Here is a 25,378-nt window from a genome sequence, read left to right as displayed (position 1 = left end):
ACCAAATGATTCCTATGCATCAGTATTTTGGCAGAAGGACACAGTTTTGGCGAGCTAGTCCCATGGTATGAGAAAAACTATTAAATGGGTTTTCTTTATATAGAGATGGACACAGACCCATCTAGACAGTAGGTTTCGGCAAAAAGAAATTATGAGAATATTGTCTGTGTGGTGGAGTAGAATGAGAATTTGCCTTTGGGAAGGAGTAGAGTCTAGACCCAGAACATGGTCAGGATGAAAGTCTAGAACAGAATTTCCTGTGAGGATGGATCCTTGACTCAGTTATGGTTTCGATGGCTGTGATGAAACACTATGACCAAAAGCAGCTTGGGTAGGCAAGGCTTTCTACTTCCGTCAGTCCTTCTCCAAGGGAAGTGGGGCTGCAACTCTAGTCAGGTGCAGAGTCCATGGGAGAGTGCTGCTCACTGGCTTGCTCCTCATGGCTTACTCAGACTGCTTTCTTATACACGGCACATCCACCAGTTTCAGGGTGGCACTGTCTGCAATGGGCGGGGCCCTCCCATGTCACTTGCTAATTAAGAAAATACCCTATAAACTTGACTATAGCCTGACCTTATGGAGGCATTTTCTTAATTGAGAGCCCCTCTTCCCAAATGATACTAGCTTGTGTCAATCACATGAAACTAGCCTGGACAAACCCTTTTATATCTCCACTGTCCAAAACCGTGGCCTCTACCCGGGGCCACTGAGCATTTTTAAACTCAAGTATCTTTCCCTGTGCAGTGACCATTGCTTTTGACTCTCTAGGTCTACATGAAGAACTTGAGCATCTTCGAGTTGAGGCCTGGAGGTAGGTAGGAAACACAAAGTAAGGAAGTGTCCTGTGCCAGGGTGTCGCACATATGCGGAAGGGAAAGAGGGACCAGGGGCAGGAAGAGGGTAACAAATAGAAGCAGTCCATGGGCAGATGCAAGGGGAGTGGGGAGATGGACCAGACACGTGTCCTCTCATCGGTCAGCTGGACTTTGTCTCATTTCACGGAATCCTTCATTTGTGGTGTGGTACCTGTGACCCAGCACTGCCCTCGGCTGGCAGGCAATCAAGCGGGGAAGGGTGGCCAGGATTCAAAGTGGTCTACTGCGTACAAACATCAGGGATTGGACAGAGACTGTGAACGGGAAGTTTGACCTGATGTTTACCCACAGCCCTTGGCTCTTTGGTTTCAGCCAACCCAGTGCCCTCTGCACATGAGATAGCGGAAGAAAGTACATTTCCTGAGGAAGGCTGGCTTCACTGGGATCTCTGTCCCTTCTTGTCCTTTAGCATATTTCCTAAGCAGTCATCAGTAACAAGACTCTTTGGGTCACTTCTCTGCCCTTGCCAGCCCTTAGCAAGCCCAGTTCCCATGTGAACCCCACACTCAAACTTCCGCCAGTTCAGAAGAAATAGCACACTTAAGAGGTGGCCCTTACACACGAGAAAGGACTCTGGGAAATAAAAATTACCTATAAGTAAAATAGCAAAATCTCCAACTTTTCCAAATTCTTTGTGACTTAAGGGTTGGCCCAGACTGGGAGCAATAGCAGGAAATGGATGAATCTAGAAATAGAGAATTAAGCATGTTGTGTGCATTGGAGTGGTCATATGAATACAGTTCTTCGCTTTAGGAGTGGGGTAGGGAGATGGAGGAGACAGAATGTTTGTTTTCTTTTTATACCCTTTGCACAGTTAGAATCTGCATCTTCGAGGAGAATGGGGAGGAGGCCAACAACACTTGTGCTGTGGACCTAATGTTGATGTTCAAGGGAGGCGATAGACAGGGAGACAGTCCGCTGCTGAAGGCTCCTGAAAAATGGACAACTGAAGGTCTGGGATGGCATTTCTTGGGGGTACTGATCTAGAAAGGGAAGGAAGTATTCCAATGTCTTAAGTCGTGGATTCCAAAGGGTGAGGAGAGACTAGGAAACAGGGACAATAGCCTGGCCCTGAGTTCCATGATAAGAATCTTGAGTCTTGTTTATGATCATTCTACGGACAAAATTCCACAAAGCTCGTTCAGTAGCCTGTCAGAAGAGGTACAAGAGAAGGGTGTGAGCTTTTCACTGAAGGTCGTTTTCACCCATATACCCTGGGGTGGAACTTGAACAGAGACAGCTGAAACAGAGTGACAGAAGCATCCCAGGTAAGGATGCTGTGGTTAACTTACCAAAGCCAGATAAGCAACGAGGCTAGGCTCCAAGTGATTTCTTTGAATGAGAGACAAAAAGCCACACACTGCAGGTCTACAGCAGAACTGTACGAGACATGATCGGGAGAGGAATAACTACCCAAGACCCATGGGCAGAAGCTGCCTGCCTGCCGACTACCAAAACTAGTTTGGGGACAAAAACATCAACAAGCAGAGGATGGGGAATCTTTCCCTGCAGACACTGTCAAGCTGTGTGGTCATTTCGGAGGGTCCCTCTTGAGTGTTTCTCTTCTCCCTCCTCCCCCTTCTCTCCCTCCCTGCTCCTTCCTTATCCCTCCTTCCCCCCTTTCTTATACCCTCCCCACTTACAGAGAAGAGATGGACAGAATCACTTACCTACAGAATGAATGTGGAGCTATCGCTGAGGCCTGAGAAATTAGGAGCTGAATCACTCTGGGCATCCATGGATAAGGTACAGGGGGCTTGAAAGCAGCTGAGAGCCCTGGGAACCTCTCAGACTCTCCCCAAGTAGCTAGATAATCAAAACGGACTAGGTTGAAAGACACGGCCTTTGCTCTTCCTCCACCAGTGGGAAAAGTTTCTAATTCTGTCCTTCTGCCTGATCCCGAGTACTCACATAGCTTCAGTTGCCCCTGGAGCCAGGTGCTGACAAACACAAGGTTCTGTTCTCCTAGGCTGCCTTCCTTGTCTTTTCAAGAACATTATATTGGCTTAATTATCTTGACTGGGGAAAAAAGTAGCTAACCACTGCAGCTCTCTCGACCGCTGCATACTAGAGTCACCAGGCATTAGAAACTGAAGTGCATCCTGGGTATTTAAACACTTGCTGCCTCAGATTGGCTGTCACATTTGGGTTTGGTCAAGGAGCTCCTACCCTTCCAGGGAGGGATGGTTAACATAGTTGATGTCAATTTATTCTTCCTGTCCTTCATGGAAAACCCGCCCCGTGGCTTTCTGGGAGTCAAAAGAGTTCTGGAGTGCCCATGATTTTCTGCTTGAGGAAAAGAATGGCTTTTTGCATAATTCTGATAGCAAGCAACATCATGGAAAATTCCGAGATACACAGAATGCATAAAATGAATTGAGGTCCCAGCAAGCAAGCATTGATAAGAAGGTGTGTGGCATTTTACAGCAGTCTCCTGCCTAGAAGCCACAAAAAAGCCCAGTCTGCGCTGAGCAGCAGCTGCATTTTTCTTGTCTACAAATTCCAGTTGTGGGAAAGTGGTGTGCTATAAGGGAACACCACGTCCGCCAATAACAGAAATTGTCTGAGGTTTCTGAAGAATTGGTAAACGACAGGGGATGGAACGGAGGTGGCTTTGGGGGTTCGTGTCCTGGTTGAGATTTTGGAAACAGCTCTTCCTGCTCTTTAATAGCTCAACCCCAGGCAGGGACAAGAGGAGATTTGGTAATTAGGTAGATAAAGGGCAGACGGACTGTTAAATGGCTTACTTTTGTGTGGCCAAAATACCTGAGAACGACTTAAAGGAAAGAATGCTGTTATTTATCTTGCCGTATCAGAGGTGCAAGTCCATCATGACAGAGATGGCAAAACACAGCAGTTCACACCGTGACCGGAAAGTGGAGAAAAGCATGCAAGAGGAAACCTGGGCAAGAGCACTCCCAATGGCATGCCTTCAGAAGCAGGTCACCAGGTCACCGATCTGCTGCCTTTCATCACCTCCCAGCAACGCTGTCATATCCCAAATCCATCAAAGTCTTCATCTGGGCAAGAGGTCAGAGGCACGGGGGTCTAACTGTATCTGGAGATGCCTCACAGACCCCCTCCCCCAGACTTGTGTTTCACTAAATCCCCCAGGTGTTTCTCAATCCATGTGGACTGTCAAAATTGACCATTACAGATGGCATAGAATTCAAGGGTCTGTGGAAGCCAAGATTGCTACGAGAGGAGAGACGAAAGGCACAGAATCGGATCAGAACTACTCCTCTGTATTACCCATCTGTGGCCATTCAACCATCACAGCCATCCTGTCCCTAGCTCCTCTACTCAAACGGACTTAGGAAGGTCAGAACACAGGTTCATAAATAAGAGGCTTCTGCCTATGGTTCCAGGTATCTTCTAATTTGCTACCCTCCGGCCTGGATATCAGGTGTGTGGCTGCCCAGGTCATCACATCTGGTTATCAGAGCATATGCGAACCTGGAGTCTAGTGAACACTCAGGAGGCTGGCATGGTGGGCATCATTGTATCTAGTTTTGCAGATGAAGAAATTGGGCTGTACCAGGAGTGCGTGCTTGAGGCTTCTGTAGGGGCAAGCCTTTCATGCCCTGAACCATGCCACGATACTTAAATTAGCTGAAAAAGTTTAACTAGAGAGAAGTTATACAGATTGATCATGTGCGTGGAGGTCATCGCATAACCCACCAGGATTGAGCAGCATCTACATCCTCTTTGTAGGATGCATGAAGTGCAGGCAGATTTACTGTGTGGCTAGTAAGGGGTAGAGGCAGGATTCACAGTCAGCATCTGGGCAGCTCTCTCCGCCCTTCACTATCAACACCATTTCTTTTGACCACTGCACTCTTGACCTTCCGCTCACCCTTTTGATCTCTGCCTTGCTCTGCCTTCTAGCAAGCCCATCTGGCTCCTAACTGCCTGCATCTCTGCCTCCGTCGCCCATTCACACTCACATTCTGGCTCACAGCGTGGGTTTCAGAAGAGCTTGCCGCTTTCCAATCTGCCTGGCTTCTGATCCCGACCCTCGGCCCACTCCAGAAACGACACTCTCAGATTTTGGCTTGGCCTCCACGCTATACGGTCACGCTTGATAGATCACCACCCCTAAAGCGGAGTTTTGTTGTTTGATGAGTGCGGGGGCCAGGCAGCAGGTCCTTAGCCAAGGACCACTCCACTGAGATGACGGGCCGGATGGGGCGAGTCAAAACTGTAAGCCCAGAAGAGAGGCCAGAGATGCTCCAGGTGCAGGCGCTCGGGGAAGGGAGTGGGAATCCATGCAAAGGTCAACCATACAGAAGCCAGGGCAGACAAGGACAGGTAGGGTGGGGCAGTTCCCAGTGAGACTGCTCCAACAAGGGCCCTCTCCGTGGGATGATGCAGTGTGAAAGCAGTGTGCAGCATGCTTCACTAGTGTTCCCATCATGTTACCTTGCAGGGGGCATGGGCAGGCTGGATGCAGATTGACAGGGACGCAGAACTGGGGAAGTGGTTTACAGTTCCTTATAGCCACAGTCCCTTGGGAAGAGCATAGCAAACCACTCAGGACCAAACAGGAGGAGGCTGAGGCTGTCCCAAAACATAAAGAGGAACCAGCTGTGGGCAAGTGTCTTTAATTGTGGTTGCCAGGAAAGGAATCTCAGGTAGGCAGGGTTAGGAGGGCCTAGCTAGAGTGATTTCAGCAGACCCTGGGGCTTGTACTTGGTTCTGGGGGAGTTAGTGTGAGTGTGCCGAAGCTCTGGAGTCGGAGAGCAAACTGAGGGAGGTGGTTGTGTGTGTAGGCTTAATTTTCTGCTCAAAAGGGAGAATTGACCAGCAGTTCATCTGTGCATCAAACTGGGTCACGGGACCACGTATAATAACAGGTATAAATTTTATATTACAGCTAGACTGAAACAGACTCAGAAAGAAAGTTATTTTCTGTTTTCAAATTCCAAAATAGCATATAAAAACTGACATTTTCAATGAGATAGTGAAAACTGATTTTGAAAAGTGATGATCCAGAATCATAGGTGAAACTGCTATTAGTAGATGCAGCTTTCCAGAACTTTGGCTGTCCTGATAGGAAGTGGACATCTATGGATGCTTATGTATATACCCAGACTATTTTGTAGTTTATAGTATAGATCAAAATAGGATTGCTGACTATGGTATAAATGCCTTTTGTATGCTTAATGACATATTATGGTCCTTGTTACATATCAGCACAAAACTGTAACATCACTCTTTTTGAATAGCAATATAGTATTACAGAATGTGCCACAACCAGAATGAATGAGCAATCATTCTACTATTAATTAATGTTTGTATTGCTCTTAGACTTTTACTATTCTATTGAGTCAGTAAACATTGGACACATTTGTGTGACTTTTCTGGGGCATAAATTCTTAGAAGTAAAATTTCTGGATCAAAAATCATATGCGTTTTGAATTTAATTAGCAACTATTCAATTGCTCTCCAAAAAGATTACATCAGTTTATAATTCCACAGCAGTTTATGACTAGACATTAGGCATTATTGATCTCCATTTTCTCAATATAACTGGTGGGAAAATGAGGCTCTGTTCTCATTTGATGAGGGATATATGTAGTCCTTAAATGTTGTTGGCATTTGAACATCCTCATCTGTTTATTAATCCTTTGGGTCTTTCCTTAATTTTTAATCTCTTTCCTTCATACATTTAAAATATTAACTGCTTGCTATATAGATTATGAATGGCTTTATTAGTTTATCATTTGCTTTCCATTTTGTCTGCGGTTTCTCTTCTCTGTAAGGGTCTGTGTTTTGTTTGATAAGATCTATTGATGCTTTCTTTTGCAGTCTCTGGTTCCCCACCTTGCTTTGGAAGATCTTCCTATTGGGGTGCACTGTTGAGAGAGCAGGCTGGATTAGCCAATATTCCTAGCATTGTATGTATTATCCCCATGAACCCCTGTCATGGCTTCTTGGAAGTTTCCTGGTGGCTGATGGTGGGGTAGAACCACTGTGAGCTGAAGCCATTGGTTAATTGATCGTAACTTCTGTGTGCTGAGAGTCTGATCAAAGCTATGGATCCCACATGTCATTGTAATCACCATCTCAGGCCGCCTGGACTCAGTCACGGCCTCTTGCTGATCCTTCCTAGGACTAACAGCTTTCTCTACTGCAGTACCGACTGTCTAATTCAGCTAAATCAAGCTCATGCCAGGAGACGTATCATTCTGACTGCTCTCCCCACAAAACTTCACCCAGGAAACTCAGTATTCCAGGGCTGATGTCCAGGTACCTGAGACTCTTCCTGTCAACCTTCCTGCTCTCTCTGGAAGTCTGTGACTCCTCATGGACCTAAATGCTATGTCTCACTGGAACTGGCAGGTCTCACTGAAACTCGGATCCAGTGTCCCTGTACCCTCCCGGGGGACAGCTGCAACCCTGTACTCTTCCCCTCCCTCTAGTCACCTGCCCTTTCCCCAGGGAGATGGTAGCCAGGGCTTCTGCACACTGGCCCCTGGACTGGAGTGGGGTGGGAGGGACTGAGAGGAGAAATACTGAGGACCACCAGGCAGAGATTGGCATCTGTCTACCCCCAGAAGTAACCACAGGAGAAGGACATGACTTAGCAGCAGGATTTTTACCGGCACTCTAGAGGGCAGAGGTGAGGAATTTGGAAACTCAAGGCCACTCCTGGGGAAACCAGTATGTCTTCATCTGGAGAAAGACTGGAGGATCTCTCCAGAGTGTTGGTTCTCTGTGAGTGCCTAGGACAACGGGAAAGCCATTACCAAGGCCTCAAGTCCTTGCAGGGCCAGGAACTTGAAAACAGATGCAAACCTCCTCTGCAGATCCGCCCCCCCCCCCCCCAGATCAGAAAGTGTTTCCAGATAAATCTAATCAACAATCCAAGAAGCACACAGGGGCTGCTCTCAGCTTCAGAAATCTCAGCCTTAAATGCTTCTGATTGCTTTCTATAAGGTTTTGACTACAAAAGGGTCAGCCCAGGGTGTAAAGACTAGCACATTCAGCACTTGAATTGGGTAATATCATCCAAACACCTCCAAGGATAATTCAAATACCATCTGATGTGGGTCTCAGCGGCCTCCTGTACCTCCCTATCTTATACACAGATACCAAATATTGGCTTGACTGTTTGTGCCTCCAAACACAACTAATCTTTATCATAATCCTTCTGGAGAAATAATGAACCGAGAGTCAACTCTTAAAGGAATATGGAGAGTAAACCACCCAGGCCCCACAAAATGTAGGTCAGTCCAGTTTTAGCAGCAGGCTTCATTTCTCTCAATCAGATGCTATTCGTTTAATCTCCTAATTCTCCTAAAAATATTTCAGGCAAGGAGGAGAGAAAGTCCTCTCACAGAGGATATCCAGTGAAGGGGAGACAGGCTGCTTGAACTGCAGGCAAGAGCAGCGGTTTGTGAAGAGAGCTGTTTTCAAATGGACCCTACACCCGGATTCCCAGCCTCACACCTGCTAACCATGCACTTTACCTCAGGAACATGCCCGCCCTCAGGGAACTTTCAGCTTGAGATGGTCTGTTGACAGAAACACAAGGCAAACAAGAAAGAAGAAGAGGACATTTCATTTAAATCACAAGAGGTAAGAATCTAGCACACAGCAAGCCACACATGAGTAAGCCCTGTTGTGGAGATGGCTTGACTCAGTGCTTCCTTCCTGTGCACTAAACCTTGACAGCGAGACTGTATTAGTCTGTTTTGACATTACTATAATGAACCACCAGAAGCCAGATAATTCTGTAGAGAAAAGGGGTTTGTTCTGGCTCATGGTACTGAGGCTGGAGTCTGAGGGTTTGTATCTGGTAGTGGACATTGCTGACTGAGTCCCAAGGCAGTACATCACACAGAGAAAGACAGGGAAGGCATGCATGCATTAATACACTATAAAGTTTCTGACTTTTCATATAAAGCCACCAGGAATAATCAATCATGGGATCTCTATGAGGACCTTACCTAAACCTAACTGTCTCCCAAAGTCTTCACCTCTAAACAACATGGGAGGGGGTCCACCCTCTAACACCTCACAGAGGGCATGAATCTTCAGAGCATGGACTCTCAGAGGAAATGCTCAAAGCATTTGGAACCATAATAGGGGTGGACACCTTAATCTAGACGTTCGATTATATCAGTGCTTGAAAATTTTGGTTTTGTCCTGAGTTGTTGTTGTTGTTGTTGTTTTGTTTTGTTTCTCTTTTAACCCAAACACAAGTAAGATAATCACTGAGCCCACATTCTAGAACATGAGCATTATAGAAATATGTACACATACACATGTGTAGCTAGAGTTTTCCTGCCTGGCCCACAGTCAGGACAAATCTCTGTCACCCGCCAGTCCCACAGCTGCTCAGACCCAACCAAGTAAACACAGAGACTTATATTGCTTACAAACTGTATGGCTGTGGCAGGCTTCTTGCTAACTGTTCTTATAACTTAAATTAACCTATTTCTATAAATCTATACCTTGCCACGTGGCTCGTGGCTTACCAGCATCTTCACATGCTGCTTGTCATGGCGGCGGCTGGCAGTGCCTCCCCCTCCTTCCTGTTCTCTCAATTCTCCTCTCTGTTAGTCCCACCTATACTTCCTGCCTGGCCACTGGCCAATCAGTGTTTTATTTATTGACCAATCAGAGCACATACAGACCATCCTACAGCACACAGGTTTTATATATATATATATATATATATATATATATATATATATATATATATACATATATACACATATATACATATATATGTATACACACATATATATTTCCAATGTTTACTCATACTTAGCTCTAGGCACATCAAATCTAGGAAGTTTAATATCAACTTAAAATATCTCCTCCTCGGGGAACAAATGAAAACATAGTAGATCAAAGAAATGGTGCCTGCTCGGCTTCTCTCTTGAGTCTCCTTCACTGAGGCCTTTGCTGGGTGTCCTGTACCATTATCTTCTCACAGAGATCCAAGCAGACCTCTTGTTTTATTTGCAGGAAATGCTATGCTCAACTTACATTTTCTATTAACCACTTTCTCCCCCACTCCTGGCTCCCTGTCCATTCTTTTTCTTCTCTGCTGCAATCAGCTTTCCCATGCTGTGAAGGTGGAAGGGGATTTCAGTCTTTGGGTGGAAAAACTACTCCTTACCAGGGGTATAAAATGAGAATTAATTTCCTCACCTTTCTTTCTGGAGGGAAAATAAGTAACAAACTTAAGCCTTCCCCTCGACCTCCCCAAAACATAGGGAATTATACAAAATTATAGTAACCTAAGAAAGATTCCTCCTTAACGTTTTCTACCAGACTGTAGAGCCAGTGGGCAAACCTGACTCAAATAAGCAGTGTTTTAATAATACTATAGATTCCCCAGCATGTTAGCTTACTTCCTGCTACTGTGAAAAAAGTCCCTGGGAAAATTAACATAAAGGGAAAAGTATTTTCCACAGCTCATGGATTCAGAGCCTTCCATCAATGGCTACTTGGCTGTGTTGTGTTACAGTTGCGAGACTCAGTACTACATCATGGCAGGGATGAGGCCAAAGCCTCTTTGCCTCATGGTAGCTGGGAAGCAGGTGGGAAGACAGAAGAGACTGCAGTCCCAACATCCCCTTCAATGGCGTGTCCCCCTGTGATGTATACTATAGTGGTGAATTGTCATGTGCTGTTTTCAATGGTTGAAGGAAGACCCTGGGTTCCAGGAGGGCCCTACCTTGTCTTAGACTTGAATATGTTTATCTCATGTGTTCTTCAAGACTCCTTGTCTTGGGGCAGGTTGATCTCTGGCCCCATAACAGAGAGGAAGGGGAACAAAAAACAGCTGAGGGCATTAAAAAACATTGTGTCCTTGAGAACAGCTAAAAAGTAAACTATTTCCAATCGAGGTCACTACTGTTTGTGACCTAACTTCCTCCCACTGAGGCCCTACTTCCTTGAAGTGCCGGCACCTCCCAGGAAGTGCCACAGACTGAGAAGCAAGCTTTTAGCACGTGGGCCTCTGAGTGATGAGCACTGAGGGCTAAGACCTGGTCCTATGCTGAGGCAGCTTCCTTCACTGTTTGCTGTGTGTAGCCCATCAGACACAGTTGTAGAAACTGCCGTTGGCCACAACAAGGCCAAAGGCTTCAAGTGTGTTGCATGCACAGGCAAGTAAGAAAAGCAGAGAAAAGCTCACTGGATTGGCATCGGTGAACAATTCCGGACAGTGGGCATTGCACCTCAGCTGAGAGAAAAGAGCTGGAGAAGGCAGGGGTCTCCTCAGCAACAGGGAAGAAAGAAAAGTAGGGCAGGGGTGCTCTGAGTGGACCTGAAGCAAAGATGTCAGTCGGTGTCCTGGGAAGAGTGGAGAGGTTGGCCCGGCTGGCTCCAGCATCTGTGACCCTTCACTCTCCTGGGATTCTCAGTCTTAGAAAAGGAAGTGCTTTTGCCCCTAAAGGAGAAACGGAGCAGGGGGGAGGCATATTCTGTGAGGGATGAAGTCACTGAGCACCATCCCTGAGAGAAATCTCTAATGGGCCCAAGTCTCCACCAGCCCTTCCCAAGGGTCTCTGAGGCCACCCAAGCCCGCTGCACCAGAGAATCACGTGCATGGATTCAACAGTATGCCAGGTCTCTTCCAGGGTGTTCTCATTGAACTGACCTGGGGTGGAGACCAGGCGTTGGCATTGCTAAGAGCTCTCAGCTGATTCTAACTCAAACAGTGAGAGGAGAAACACTGAACTAACCAGTTGGGACTAACCAGTTGGGAAATTCTTTGGGGGCCATGTGTTGGCATGGGACAATTTCTCCATTGTCCTGAAGGACATTGTTGAGGTGATGTGGCTTCCAGGGTCTCCTGTCTGCTGTACCCCACTGTCCCCAGTTCCTGGTCCTCTCTCAGCCTTGGCCACCCTGCATGGCATTTCTGCCCTATCACTCTCCTTTCATCTTCTCAACACGTTTCACTTCCTATGGGCCGAGATCTCCGCTAAGTGACAGAGACAGCTAATTGCTTAATAAAAAACAAAAACAATTGCTGTTGACACTACCTGGCTAGCGTGTCCCCCTTGCCAGGACAATGTGCCTCAAGCCAGTTAGAAGGTGCTCTCCCAGGAGCTGCTCCACACAACTGGTGCTTCAGGACAAGCTGGCTGGGGGCACGTGGGACTTGGAAGTTACTCCAGCTCCTAGCACTGATGGCCCTGCCTCTGAAGTGGACACCTGCAGGCTGAGGAAAGACTGGAGACATGTCATTGCTAGCTGTGTGTGTTCTGGGGATGGCACCACTTACATGCCGGGACCCTGGTTAGGGGCCCATCAAAGGGTACGAAAGAACTGCAAACATTAGCTTTCACTTTCCCTCCTGTCGAGGGCCAGATCCAAACACACGTTTTGGTAGCTGCGTCTTCCTCTTAACACACAGTGGTTAAATCTGGAGCTAAGCAATGCTGCTCTCCACCTACATTTATACAGCTATTTGATTTCCATTTCTATCAAAGGATACACGTAAGATGACATTGACTGTCAGATCCACTTTACGTGGGCCGTTTAGTGGTGTTAAGCACATCCATGCCCCTGTGTAACTAATGCCAGCACAACCGTGCAGCTATTTCCAGAGCTCTATCCTTGGCAAAATGCAAGCCAAGTACCGATGTATGCTTTTCAGCTTTCTGTCCCTGTGACAAAGTGACTGAAATAATCAATTTATAAGGAAGAAAGGTTTACTTGGGCTCGTATTTATAGCCTGTCGTTCTTGGTCTTGTTGCTTTGGATCTGTAGTGAAGTAACACATGGTAGGAAGTATGCATGAAAGGAAACAGTTTACCCCATGGAAGCTGGGAGGGGGGAGGGGCATAGACAGAGATGTAGAAAGGATTGGGTCCTATTATCCCTCATCTTCAAGGGTGTACACCCAGAGACTTTACATCCTCTCACCAGGCCCCACTTTTTCAAGATTTCATCACCTTCCAGTTAACACCACATTGGGACCACACCATTAACACCAGGCCATTATGAAGCCAACTGGACTACCAAACAATAGTCCTTCTCCCTCAAGTCCCTGGCAACCTGCATCCTCGTTCATTCTCTGTGGGTTTAACTACTCTAGGTATCTCATGTAAACAAGACCAGAGTGCAGTTCTTTTTCTTAGACCAAAGATCAAGCTTTATCATTCTTCCAGTTGTATTTTCCTCTTATTAGTTTTTACCCAGGCTCTCTGTTTTCCTGGGGCTCTTAAATTAGCGGTAGCGGACATGCCCCGTCTGTGCTGTCTGCAGAGAGGATAGTGGACTCTCCATGTCTCCATCCAAATCACGGGTAGCATCTTTAACAGTGAGGCAGTAGGTAACACTCCTCTCTGCCCAAGGTCTGAGCATGGTGCGCACCAGCTAACCGGACATCGTTGGCTTTACTGTGGGTTTCTAATCAGCCAAACTGTACGCTCACACACTCATCTAACACTTGAGGCCAGGATTCTTGACTGTTGCTTTTTGTGACTGAAGTTAGTTTTCTGCCTCAACCTCCGTTCTTGTCTTCTTCCTTAGCAAGAGAACCCTAATTTTCCGCTCCGCTGATCCCAGTCTCTCTCAAGGCCAGATGTGTCCGGGTGTCTCCATTCTGACCAATGGGTCACAAGTAAAGAGCCGTGTGGTGGAACTTGGGACAAATCTCCCCTAAAAATAACAGACTCAGCTGGGAGGAGGCAGCCCTTCCTCCTCCCTGATGTTTAAATGTGGATGTAGGGGCTCAGTCAGAAGCAGCCATCTTGATCATGAGGTGACCTTGAGCATCAAGGAGAGAAGTTTAGCTTCTGCTGACCTGGAATCAATCTTTCCGAGTCTTGGAAACCAGGACTTTGGAAAGTCTCTTGAAAGGTCATTAGGAAAGAACAGCGGTGTTTTGTCAGCGTGCATTTCAGAAGCGCCCCTGATAGGAGGAGCTACAAAAGCCTTTCTTTGGAGACTTCAGCCATCTCTAACAGTTTCCTTTGAAATCTCTAATTATGCTCTAAAAAGAAGGCATCATTGGAGCCAGAACCAGCAGCCAATTACCCACGAGAAATCACTCTCTGTGTGGGCTGTCTTCTCTCTCTGTTCGCATAATTTCAAAATGCAATTTCTAGAACCATGCTAAATACTTGTAAACAGAGATTGGTTTAATTGCAAAAGGGGAACCATTTCAGGGGGTAAAAATAGCAGTTGTCTCTCCTTGTCTTCTTGGTCACCGAGCTGACCTCTTTGGGTCAATTTTCAAATTCCTTCCACCAAGTTCAGGGCCATCTGCAACTCCAGCCAGAGGTGCTGACTTCAAAAGCAGGTGGAGGTTCCTATGGAGTGGTGGAAAAGCCTAACACTTGGAATTAGAAGACTCAGGTTTGAGTTCCAGCTCTAGTTATTGTGAAGCCATGGCCATTAGCATGCTGACTAGCCTTCACTCAGATTCCCCATCTCAAAACTGGACACAGAAGGAACTAAGTGGGTGAGGCATCTATGTAAACTGTAATGAGCCCTAATGGAAAGTGAGCCTTGTAAAGAAGTCTCTAGGCTACTGCCTGTCTTCCCTGGCATCCTAGCAGTGCCTGGAAGACTAGAGGTGTCTGTATCGGCCATGACCATGTCAGACTGCGGCACCAGGGGAACTGCAAAGTGGTAGTAGCTGGCCACCATCAATGTTTGCTTTTCTTAGGTCTGATCTGGATGGAGCTTGGCTGGTATCTGCTGTCCTGGTTCATGCACCTGTACTTCAACTGGGCAATGTAGCTGGGAAAGTTGTGCTCCACAGGTTTCTCCTGCTTTTCTTAGGACTAAAGGCTAGCTGGAGCCTGTCCTTTTCATGATGATAGCAGAAAGGCTGGAGGAAGCAAAACAGCCTACCTGTGCTGTACTAATACCCCACTCATCAGAGGAGGAGCATGTGCGGCCATGTCGCATCCAGAGATGGGAACTCCATCCAGTTGGAAGAAAAGGCAAAGTTCCCTGGTACAGAACCCACATAGAGGAAGGGTGAGGAACTGGGTCACTAATGCCATCTACCATGAGATGCAAGTACAGATATGCATAGTTTTGGAATGAGTAAGTGGGCGAATGGGTAGAGACAAATTCGCTCTTAAGGCAAATCCTCAGCTTGGCCATCAATGCTGTCTTTGTGTGTCTACAATCTTTTTGTCAATAGGAGGTGGGAGAACAGAGCTAGCTACCACAAAACCTTGCAAAGAAATTCTTCTTCAGCTGGTTTCCTCTTGGGTCCCATCTGGCCTCCAGCCTTTGTTCGCCTCCCAGCATCTCTCTGTGAACTCACTCCTCACTGGTGGCTGCCAGGGTTGCAGTTGGTATTGAAGGTGGTACCCAGACATGCTGAGCCCATTGGAGAAGTTGCACAAGGCTGAGGAGGGAAGGTATGTGTCTGTCTCCTTTCCCTATAGCTACAGATGGGTCCCTTCAAAGTACACCAATCCAAAGAAGTAAAAGCAGGGAGGAATTAGAGAGAAGGTGAAGGATGAGGTCATTTTCTTTACATTTTGCTTCCCCATGCTGTCGCTTTACAATGATATATGTAAAATATCTCTCTAATATGTATGTACTTTCAGACAGAGAATATGTTTTGAAAGGGTTTAGAGATGTGTTTTTTTAAAGCAATAGTGAGAATTGAACCCAAGGCCTTGTTCATTCTACGAAAGTGTGCCCAGTCATTGAGCTACATCCCCAGCTCTGAGTACTCAAACCTTTAAAAGAAATAACCAAACAACAACAACAACAACCCCACCACCACCACCCCCTTTTTTAAGTTGCCATATTGTAGCTCCGCTCCCAGGCCCCTAGAAGACCAGAATGGTGCAAGGGAGACTCTAGGCTCCACCATAGCAGAGGGCAAGATCCTTACCCAGCTCCATTTCAAACCCCACCCGCCAACCTGGCCTGCCTGCCTGCCCTCCTCACCAGGCTTTCATTTAAAAGAAGAGAAAGGGTATCCCTTCTCTCAATCCAATCCCTGGAAAAGAGCGTGAATGGAATTAACATTCCTGTCTGCTCACCTAGAATAAAATGTCACTGGGTGAGTAAAAACGCGATTACTTGCAAGGCTGAATGAGCAGGCTGTTGCAGCAGTTGGGGAGATCTTGTTGTGCTCTGATTTGGGGGTTATTTCCCCTGCCTTCCCATCTCTTCCTGCGGGCCTGGGTTTGCATATAGAGTGTGACTCGGGGAGCAATTCTCTTTCTCACATTCGCAACTGGGTTTTTTAATGTTGCTGTGGAATGGGGAGGAACCCTCGGAAAAAGCCCGTGAGTCAGGGTAGATTTTTTTTTAGGAAAATGCTTCCCACAGCTCGCCTATGAGTGAGGCTTGGAAGGCTCGTTTCTCAGAGAGATTTTTTTTTTTTTTCTGCTGCAGAATAGTGTAGGTGGAAATCAACCTGCCTGGAGTTTTAGCACGATGACTGGATGGGGTCGCTTTCTGATATCACAGCCTGTGAGAATCCCTGTACTTTTCTCTTAAAAACAGGTTCGTTCTAGCCTTCTCTGAAATGGTGGAAGAGAAAAGAGTCTGAAATCCCTGTCTTATTTGTGGCTGAGACAGAAAGAACCACCATGAAAACAACAGCTCCAAGGCCTGTCTCCTTCTCACCCCACATACATACTAAGACAAACGACCACATGTCTCAGAGCCCTCCAACCTCGAGACCAGTGGGAAAGGGCCTGGAGTGCCAAGTGACCTTGAAATTCATGGGTTGGCAAAGGTCTTTCAGCCATGCCACTGACACAGGCTGTCAGGGCCAGGTTTTCCCTGCTTGCTGTGCTGAAGGAAGAGGGTGGAGGGTGACTGAGAAGAGAGTTTGCTTCTCTGAGATCAAGGCTGGCTGGCTGTCCTCTCCCCTCACTACCGTCCTCTTGACTTGCTTTGCAGGGATGCTCGGTCGATCACAGCCCCTTCTCATTAAAGTAAATAGTGCTTTCCTGAGACCACATCTTTGCTACGTCTGCGGTTGTGCCGTAGCCGGCTAATGTGTGGTGCTGTCGTTTAATAGTCTATTAAAACACAGTGCCACGCATTAAAATCTTGACTGTAGTGCTGCAGAGCGACAGAATGGAGTTGAGGTCCCCAGAAGGCACTGTTCACTTGCTGGAAGTTGCTGTAAACAGAACCGGGGGAACTCTCAAATGGCAGAAAAATGTAAAGGGGAAATGAGTAGGGGACGGGGACAATAAACACCCCCGTGTCCTTCCTGCCTCCCTTCTATACCAGAGAAGCCCCTCTGCCTGGAAGGAGCAAAATGTGCTGGTGCTGGGGACCGCATCTGGAAATTCTTAGTGTTTAATAACAAATCCCTTCAGATCCAATCTCATTACTCAGATCTTTATTTGGAAGCACTTCAGTTTCCTCTCCCTCCTTCTCAGGGAAAGACAGAGTTCAGGGAAGCTGCCTCCAGCCAGGGAAATGGCTCAGCAGTCGCCTCCCTAACGATTGCCAGAGAAGTAGAATTCTTCAAACAGCTGTAAATCCTCCCACCAATATCTCCTTCCTGTAGAAACCACAACAGATCCCCACATCAAAGCTGCCTGTCAGCTGCCCAAAGAATCAATAGTTTTACAGAAGGGAAGCTGCAGAATGCTGCATGTGTGGTACAAACACCTAAGCTGCAAACAATCTAAATATCATCTCAGGAACTCCGTAGAAACAGGAGAAGGAAGGTCCCGGGGCTGCGGCTTCCTATGGGCTCTGATCAGCTTGCTTGCAAGAGAACAGCCCGGATAGTTGCTCTGACTTGTGGGAAGGAAAGGGGGAGGTGGGTAGAGACAAGGGAATTCCCAGGTGGATGCTCGAACCGGAACCGGGGCACACAAAAGGAAAGTGAAGGGCGTGGACAAGCACACCGGGGCTCCGCCATCCCCCTCATTCCCATGCTGCTGTCCAGCCGCTTTACACCAGGTGGGGTCCTCAACCTCGGCTCCTCATCCAGGAGGGGGTGTGGAGTCCTCAACCTCAGCTCCTCATCCAGGAGTGGGTGTATACGCTATGAGTTTCCTTCCAGCTTCCTGATGGACTCTAAGAAAATCTGCACTATGGATGAGTGTGAGTGGGGTGTGTGTGTGTGTGTGTGTGTGTGTGTGTGTGTGTGTGTGTGTGTGGTGTGTGTAAAGGTGCACATCATTCATCACCTTACTAGATGTTGACCTACCAGTGTCTCCTGGCAAATGCTGCTCATTTGGTTAACTGATCTGTTATACAGCAATGGTTCTGGTCTTAGCTTGCTTGAGTTTTTGGTGAAAGTGAGGTTCCCATCCAGAGTCCCAGATTTTCCAAATTTGATTATTAAGCAGTGTTACTGAACGTGGGGGTTACAACCTGTTTCCCAAGTCAGGCCCCACCATCTGCCCTCCATAAGCCAATAAAAAAGAACCAAGTTCGTAACAGAAAGCAGAAAGAGAGATTTATTTAATGTGATCACATTGGGAAGAGGAACAAAGAGACCCAGCAAGCCCTCAAGTATTTGGTCACAGCAGTGAGACAGTAACTAGTGTGCTTCCTTTTCTTACACTGTGGGCCTCTTTGACCATTAAATACTCAGAGGCATGAAAAGATGAACAAGCCAGTTTTTCTTCTAAGGCATGAGAGATGGAGAAAATCTGGCATGGTCGTCATCCAGAGCAAAGACAAGAGAGCGGGTGGTTTTGAATAGGCAAAGCCACTGTTGGGTTAGTATAAGCGAGCCTGTGTGGAGAGCGAGGCAGCGTGAAGGGAGAACGCAGTATCGTCTTCCCTCTAGAATGATCCACACCCTCAAGCAGGGGCTCCTCTGTCCCAGGGAGGTCCCAGAGCCCCCGCTGACCAGCTCCCCTCAACTACAGCTCTGTCAACTCTAGAGGAAGGCAGCTGGAAGATTCCAGAAAGTAAGAGAGAGCGGAAGTGGAGGGGAAGAGATCTTTGGAGGTGAAGAAAGAGTCAGATGGGAGCAGCTGGAGTTAATTCCCCTCCCGTCTGTACAGGCGATAACTGGATCTATGGGACTTTATACAGAGGGCTCCTGACCAAGGCAGTGGGAGCTGAGCCCTCAGACGCTGGAAGAGCCCTAAGGAGAAACTGTGTGCCCTTGTTCCTCCAGGAGCCGTGAGGCTGATGGATGTGGTGGAACTTCAGGGGAACCTCTGCCCACACCACTGGTTGGGGTAACTCAAAATGCACAGAATATGAGAGCGGCGAGTGGCATCCTTAAGAACTGCTTGCTGATTTTCTTCTCAAAATAATCTTGGTGGGAGGGGTGATAAGGGTAAACACAGGGTGTGGAGGATTTTATGGCTTTAACCCAGGATAAACGCTGCGAAGACGCTATGCAGGCATCCTGGAAAGACAGAGCCGAAAGCCCTTGGAGGCTACTTGGGATGCAAGTTTGAACCACATTTCTAATAAGAACAATCACATCAGAGGCTCCTTTCAGGCCTGGCTCCTGTGCAGATTTCTGTACAGAATGGGAGGAGATTTTTTTTTTTTTTTTAATAAAAGTTCTGAGCACGGGTCTTCACCAGCTTGAGAACCCTTCTAATTCATCCTTAGCTTGGATGGCTCAGCAGCAATTCTGAGGTGTGAAAGAGGAGCCATGAATGTGAATCATTGCACGCAGGGATCATCCTCTAACAAAGCTAGTGGTTATAGAGGTTTCAGCTTTCGGATCGCAAACTCCTCCCCACCCCCGGGCTAGATTAAATAGACACCGAAGAACCAGCCCACACCTTCTTTGGAGCTGACTGGAGGGCAAAAGAGAGGGAATCTATCCCATAGTCCAGGGATTCCTGGATGCTGGCACTCAAGGAAAAGCCAGTGAGCTGCCTCAGCCCGCAGAGGGACCCCAAGCTCTGCCCTACCAAATGAACGCCTTGGCAACACGTCCCACATGTCACCTCAAAGGCCTGATGTTGGGAAGGAAATTGTGGTGTGTGCTGTTGTCCCTTTGTCTAGACCGCGAACTGTGGACTGTGGGTGATTTTTAAGGGGGTCTCCGATCACCTCCAACGATAGTGGCCAGTCTTGCTCTTGTCTCAGGAAACAGGCGTGTCTCAATCTATTCTTTACTCTCCTCACTCAAGATTCCCCTCTCCCAAAGATGCACAGTCTTTAGAGCCAAGTACCTTCCCAGTGTCTCCGTCTCACCAGGAAGGTCAGGACGCTGGCTGGCATCCCCATCATTTTGTCTTTTCTCTGCTTCAACACCGGTGTACCTTCTGAGAACTTAGTCCCAGATGTGGGGACCCTGGCACTCTGAGCTCTACCATCTTTCTCCCTCTCTCGGTACTCTCTGGGGGGTCTGGAGGCACCACCTGCCGAAGCCAACATGCTCTGCCTGTCTTCTCTTCCTGGGTCCCCACCACACTCCATAAACTCCTTGTTTTTCACACCCACCCAGGGCCTGTCTGTCTCCGTGGTTTTCCCCCTCTACTGAAAGCTATAGAAAGAAGATGACGTCATTCGATGTACCAGGAAAGGGACCTTATGTTCCTTCTCGCTTACTTGAACCAGCTACCGCCTCTTCCCTCTCCTCGTGTCCCTCCTTGTACAGGCTCAACTGCTCCCCTTTCCCCTCCATGGTTTTCAGAGGTGATGGAACAGACTTTCGTCAAGCAGGACCACGGTGGGCACTGTTGCCATGGGCCTTTTCAGACGTGGGTAGTGAGGTTAATTCCCTGCCTTTCGTGGGTAAAGTTGAGTAAAATTCTGCCCCTGCCATGGAAAGCGTCTCTGAATCGTGTAATCTGGAAGAATGTACAGTAGCTCCCTTTGGCAGGAAACTTGGCCAGTGTGTGGGTGGGTCCCAGCAGTGAGCCGGATTTGCCCTTCCCCTTCTTCCTGTGTGCGCTTCTCCTTTGCAGTCATCCTAGGGCGTCTCTGTGGCTGCTAAACCCACCTGTTAAGTCCCCAGCTCTCCTTCTTGGCTAGCACTGGCCAGAGTGGAGACACATTTGGTGAAATAGCATCTTAGCTTGACCTCCCTCGACCTGCCTTTGACCTCCAACACCCACCTGGCACCGCCATCTCATCTCTAGGCCTTACCCAGCCTCTGCGTGTCTGGAGAACCAGAGGCCAGGAGAACCAGAGAGGCTGGGCATTCGTTTTCATTGCAAGAGCAAGCCATTATCGTTTCTCTTTCGAGGTATTTTAGTCATTCCTAACTGTGGTTTTTATATTTATCATTAAAAAGGACGTGAAGGAGGCAGAGAGGATCCCAGGCAGGGGAGGAGGGGAGACTTAAAGGTACCTGTGCCATCAGCCCCATTTTGTTCGGAAGAGGAAGCCTGCTGTGCTCGCGTGGAAGCAGGCTGGCCTGAAGCACAGAAATCTTGGTGTGGTGGGACTTTGGGAGGAGTGCTTGGCAGGCCTTGTGCAGGCTGAGCGCAGCTTGGGAAAGGCTCTTTTCTATTGACTAAAAACTAGCTAGGAAAGTCGGGGTGTGTGTGGGGGGGATCATAGCAGGCAGGCACAGCGTGGCTACAGTGCAGACCTTGTTTTCGCTCTCTTTCTTTTTAAAAACAATATAATCAATGAAAGGATTTAGGGGGGAAAATGAACTGTGGAGAGCTCACAGGATCTTGCAATGCGTCTCTTCCCCTGCAATCGCCTCTTGCACAGGGGCTCAGCTTTATTTGCCTTGGGAGAGAAGAAGCCATGTCAATAGCAGCCAGTCATCCCATTAGCGGGGCTGACAGGCAGAGCCACCGCTTGGCTGGTGCCTGAGGTGGCTGGGTGTCTGTTCATCTTTCCCACTCTGGGCTCTCAGCTTCCACCTGTGGCTGCGGCAGCTGCCGGGGGAGCAAGGCTCAGCTCTGCAGCGAGAAGCAAGAATCTTCCACTCCCAAGTGGCAGCAATTGATTTCTCCGTGGATGCTTCTGCCAGGAAATGAAGAATGCGCAGGGGAGGACCATCCGGTGCCAGCGGAACATTTGTCTCTGTTCCAGTCTCTCTAAGCTCTGCGTTTTGTGGGTTTAGGGAAGACTGAGCCAGGGTGGGCTGGGTGTTGACATGGCCCAGCCGCTAGGTCAGGAAAAGCAATTTTATCCACGGAGGGGAGACATGTCTGTTATCTCCATATTCATACAGACGTGAACCTCGGCATACCCCAAACTTTTTTTTCTCCAGAGTCTATCCCTCCTCTGGTGTCCCTTCTTCTTCTTCTTCTTCTTCTTCTTCTTCTTCTTCTTCTTCTTCTTCTTCTTCTTCTTCTTCTTCTTCTTCTTCTTCTTCTTCTTTCTTCTTCTTCTTTTTTTTTTCGGTTTTTCAAGACAGGGTTTCTCTGTGTAGCTTTGCGCCTTTCCTGGAACTCACTTGGTAGCCCAGGCTGGCCTCGAGCTCACAGAGATCTGCCTGCCTCTGCCTCCCGAGTGCTGGGATTAAAGGCGTGCGCCACCACCGCCCAGCCCTGGTGTCCCTTCTTGAACCCTGGCACCACCCACCCCCTCCTTGTTCAAGACAATGAGAGGAGCCATGCTTGAATTCCCCTCTCCCTCATCCCTACCTCCATCACCAGAGCTCATCAGTTTTATTCCATAGGATCACAGCGACATCTCTGGATTCTTCCATCCTCTGTCCTCTGCTTCGTCTGCACCCACCACCGCATCCCTGGGTACCATCGACATTTATGGTTGTCCCCACCCCTCCTCACCTTACGACAGAACTCGTGGTTTTGAGCCCGTCTCTCAGGTAGCCCAGGCTGGCCTCAAACTCACTGTTTAGCAGAGAAGGACCAGGAAACCGTACTGCCTCTGCCACCTGAGTGATGAGATTACAGGCCTGGTGGGAGACTTCTGCAGTTCTAGGAACGGAACCCAGGACTTCGTGCGTGCTGGACAAGCACTCTGCAGAATGAGCTGTAGCACTACCCAACTCATTTTTCCCCCTCCTTTGAGACAGAGTTTCTCTGTGTATCCCTGGCTGTCCTGGGACTCACTCTATAGACCAGGCTGGCCTCGAACTCAGAGATCTGCCTGCCTCTGCCTCCTGAGTGTTGTGATTACATTTTTTAAAAATAGCATTATGTTAGGTTCTTGCTATCAAGACCTTAGTATCTCCACATTGCCCTCTAAAGTCTGGTTTCAAACCTCAATAGGTTTCCCAGGCCATCCTCAGCATGCCCTGCCCACTGTGCCCACCTACAGCTGCTGTCCTTGTGGTCACTGTTTTGAGATCTTCAGCCTTTCTTCCTGGTATTAGGGCTCCAGAATGACATCACGAAGTATGGCCATCTGAGCACTTTGAACTGGAGGGGATCGGGAGGCCTGAAAAGTAAGTTCTCTCTTGTTCCCTGACCCCATGAAAGGTCACCATGTAATATCTCTGTTTTCTCCTCCCCTCCTCAAGTGGGTCATAGAAACTAGAACTCCTTGCCACAAAGCAAGGCCCAAAACCTTCAAAGGTCATTCTCTGAGAACCCACCTTTCTGCCCTGAAGGTCTGTAAGTGACAGGAGTCTGTCCCACACCGGAGGAGGACTTTAGAAACACAGGGAAGAGTCTGGACAAGCCTTGCCAAGTCTTCCATAGTCTGTTAGTACTAGTTACATTCTTTTGTTGTTGTTGAATAGGTTCCCCAAACTAGCCATTTCTTTCATCAGACTGAGCATAAAAAGCCAGTCTTCTCTAGATCTTCCAGGCTTCGTTTCTGAAAGCTCAGGTGTGGTGTAACATTTGTGTGTTGTTTTCCCCTTGTTACGGGGATGTAAGCTGTGACCTTTGTGGTGGATGAAGATATGGATATGACAACACACCAGTGGCAAAATATCTGACAAAAAAAAAAAGGCAACCTAAAGAAGGAAGGAAGGGTTCCTTTGGGCTCACAGCTGGGGGGTAGGGAAGGCATGGTAACAGGAGCGTGAGGCAGCTGGCCTCAGTGTGTCCTTAGGAATAGAGAGAAACGAATGCTGCTCTGTCTGCTCACTGTCTCCTTTTCATTCAGCTCATGACCCCCCGTCCATGTAAGAGTGCTGCCCATAGGGTGGCTCTTGTCTCTTCAGTTGAACCATTCTGGAAACACCCTCATGGGTATGTGTGTCTCCTGGGTGATTCCAGATCTAGTCAGGCTGACAATAGAGATGGACCATCATATGTGGGCTGGTCTGTGCCTGCTCCATAGTACTCTCTAAACTTGTGCCATTTGCTAATATCCTTTTAAAGATTCCTCTGATTTGACTTTCCATCACTGTCAAAAAAAAAAAAAAAAAATACCTGGGACGATCAATGTAGAGGGAGGAACAGTCCATTCTGGCTCATGGTTTCAAAGGTTTCAGTCCAGGATTGTTCGACTCTGCTGCTTTGGGCCTGTGGCACGATAGCACACAGTAGGAACACAGCGGAAGAGGGCTGTTTATCTCATGGTTGCCAAGCAACAAAGATAAAAGGAAAGAAAGGGCTGGGTACCAATATCCTCTTGAAGGGCATGTTCCCAGTGACCTAACTTCTGCCTACTGGGGCCCCAACTCTTAAAGGTCCCACCACCTCCAACAAGTGCTACATACAGGAGTCTAAGCCTTGACCCACAGGTGTTTGGATTATTCAAGATCTAAACTACACTATATCCAACCAGTCTCAGCCCCCCCAAAAAGAAAAGTACTGACTGCATCTGTTTTGGTAATCACGTCATCCCTTGAACCTGACACAGTTGCTGGGCACCTAGTAGATGCTCAAATGTATATAATTTGAATTGAAGAGAATTTGGTAAAACTGTTGTGGAACATAAAGTCTGTATGATACTGGTGGGTTTTATTTCTGCTTTCTCAGAACAAGTAGGATGGAATATCCTATTATCATTGGAACTTGAGTAGAACTTGCTTATATGGGGCATCAAGGCTTCTAGGCGTTAGCACCTTGGGCTTTTCATTTATACCTGCAGAATGAAGTGATTGTGGTTCTTTAAGGGACTGCCAGGCAGTAGGCAGCAGGTGGGTTCCTTATGAGGCAACAGAACATTCTTGTCACTGTTTCCATTTCTTTTTTTATAGTTTAGAATTGAAAAACAGTGGGACATACAGTGGAGGCCAAAGAAGACAAGAGGAACTGTCCTGGCTTTGGAACTCTCCACTGAACCCTTCAAAAGGATCAGCCCAGGGTCCCCAGCTGAGGGGGAGGGGCTGCTGCCCAGAAGGAATGGGTGAAGGAAGAGCTCTGGGGTGAGAAGTACCAGGACTTCTGTCAGACATACTGAACTCAAAATACTCTATTAACCCCGAGACCTTGAATCCTGCCTCAGTTTCCTGATCTGTAAAACAGAGATCAAGTCTCTTACTTCTCAGGATTATTGTAAGGATTAAAAGAGACATGTATTAGAAGATTATGAAACAATGAAATAAAGATCATATGATCACAGCAGAGAATTAAAGTCCTCAGGCACAAAACCTTCAAGAACACAAGAGAGGACACTCTAGCACACCCACAGAGACAGGGCCTGGCCATCTTGCTTCCCTAGTAGCCCCCAGAGTGACATTACCAATAAACTGATCAAAAGTTTATCAGGTGGCTGTAAGGTGGAATGCAAAGGGGGAGAAGTTCTGTAAAAAATAGGCAAGT

General features: G+C 47.6%; 1 long non-coding RNA gene across 2 annotated transcripts; it reads left to right on the top strand.

The window, feature by feature from the left end:
• The first annotated feature begins 1,918 nt into the window (after positions 1–1,918).
• On the top strand, positions 1,919–25,318 carry LOC121830193 (uncharacterized). 2 transcript variants are annotated; one of them, XR_013052148.1, is made up of 3 exons: positions 1,919–2,621; positions 8,193–8,459; positions 24,814–25,318. It is a non-coding gene; the product is annotated as an uncharacterized LOC121830193 (long non-coding RNA). The 2 variants fall into 2 exon arrangements; XR_013052147.1 differs by lacking the exon at positions 24,814–25,318 and adding an exon at positions 16,338–16,798.
• Positions 25,319–25,378: the final 60 nt, after the last annotated feature.

The sequence above is a fragment of the Peromyscus maniculatus genome, chromosome 6 (assembly GCF_049852395.1).
Source record: "Peromyscus maniculatus bairdii isolate BWxNUB_F1_BW_parent chromosome 6, HU_Pman_BW_mat_3.1, whole genome shotgun sequence".
NCBI lineage: Eukaryota > Metazoa > Chordata > Mammalia > Rodentia > Cricetidae > Peromyscus > Peromyscus maniculatus.
The sequence above is the reverse complement of the archived record's forward strand: the minus strand, read 5'-3'. Positions and strand labels throughout refer to the sequence as shown.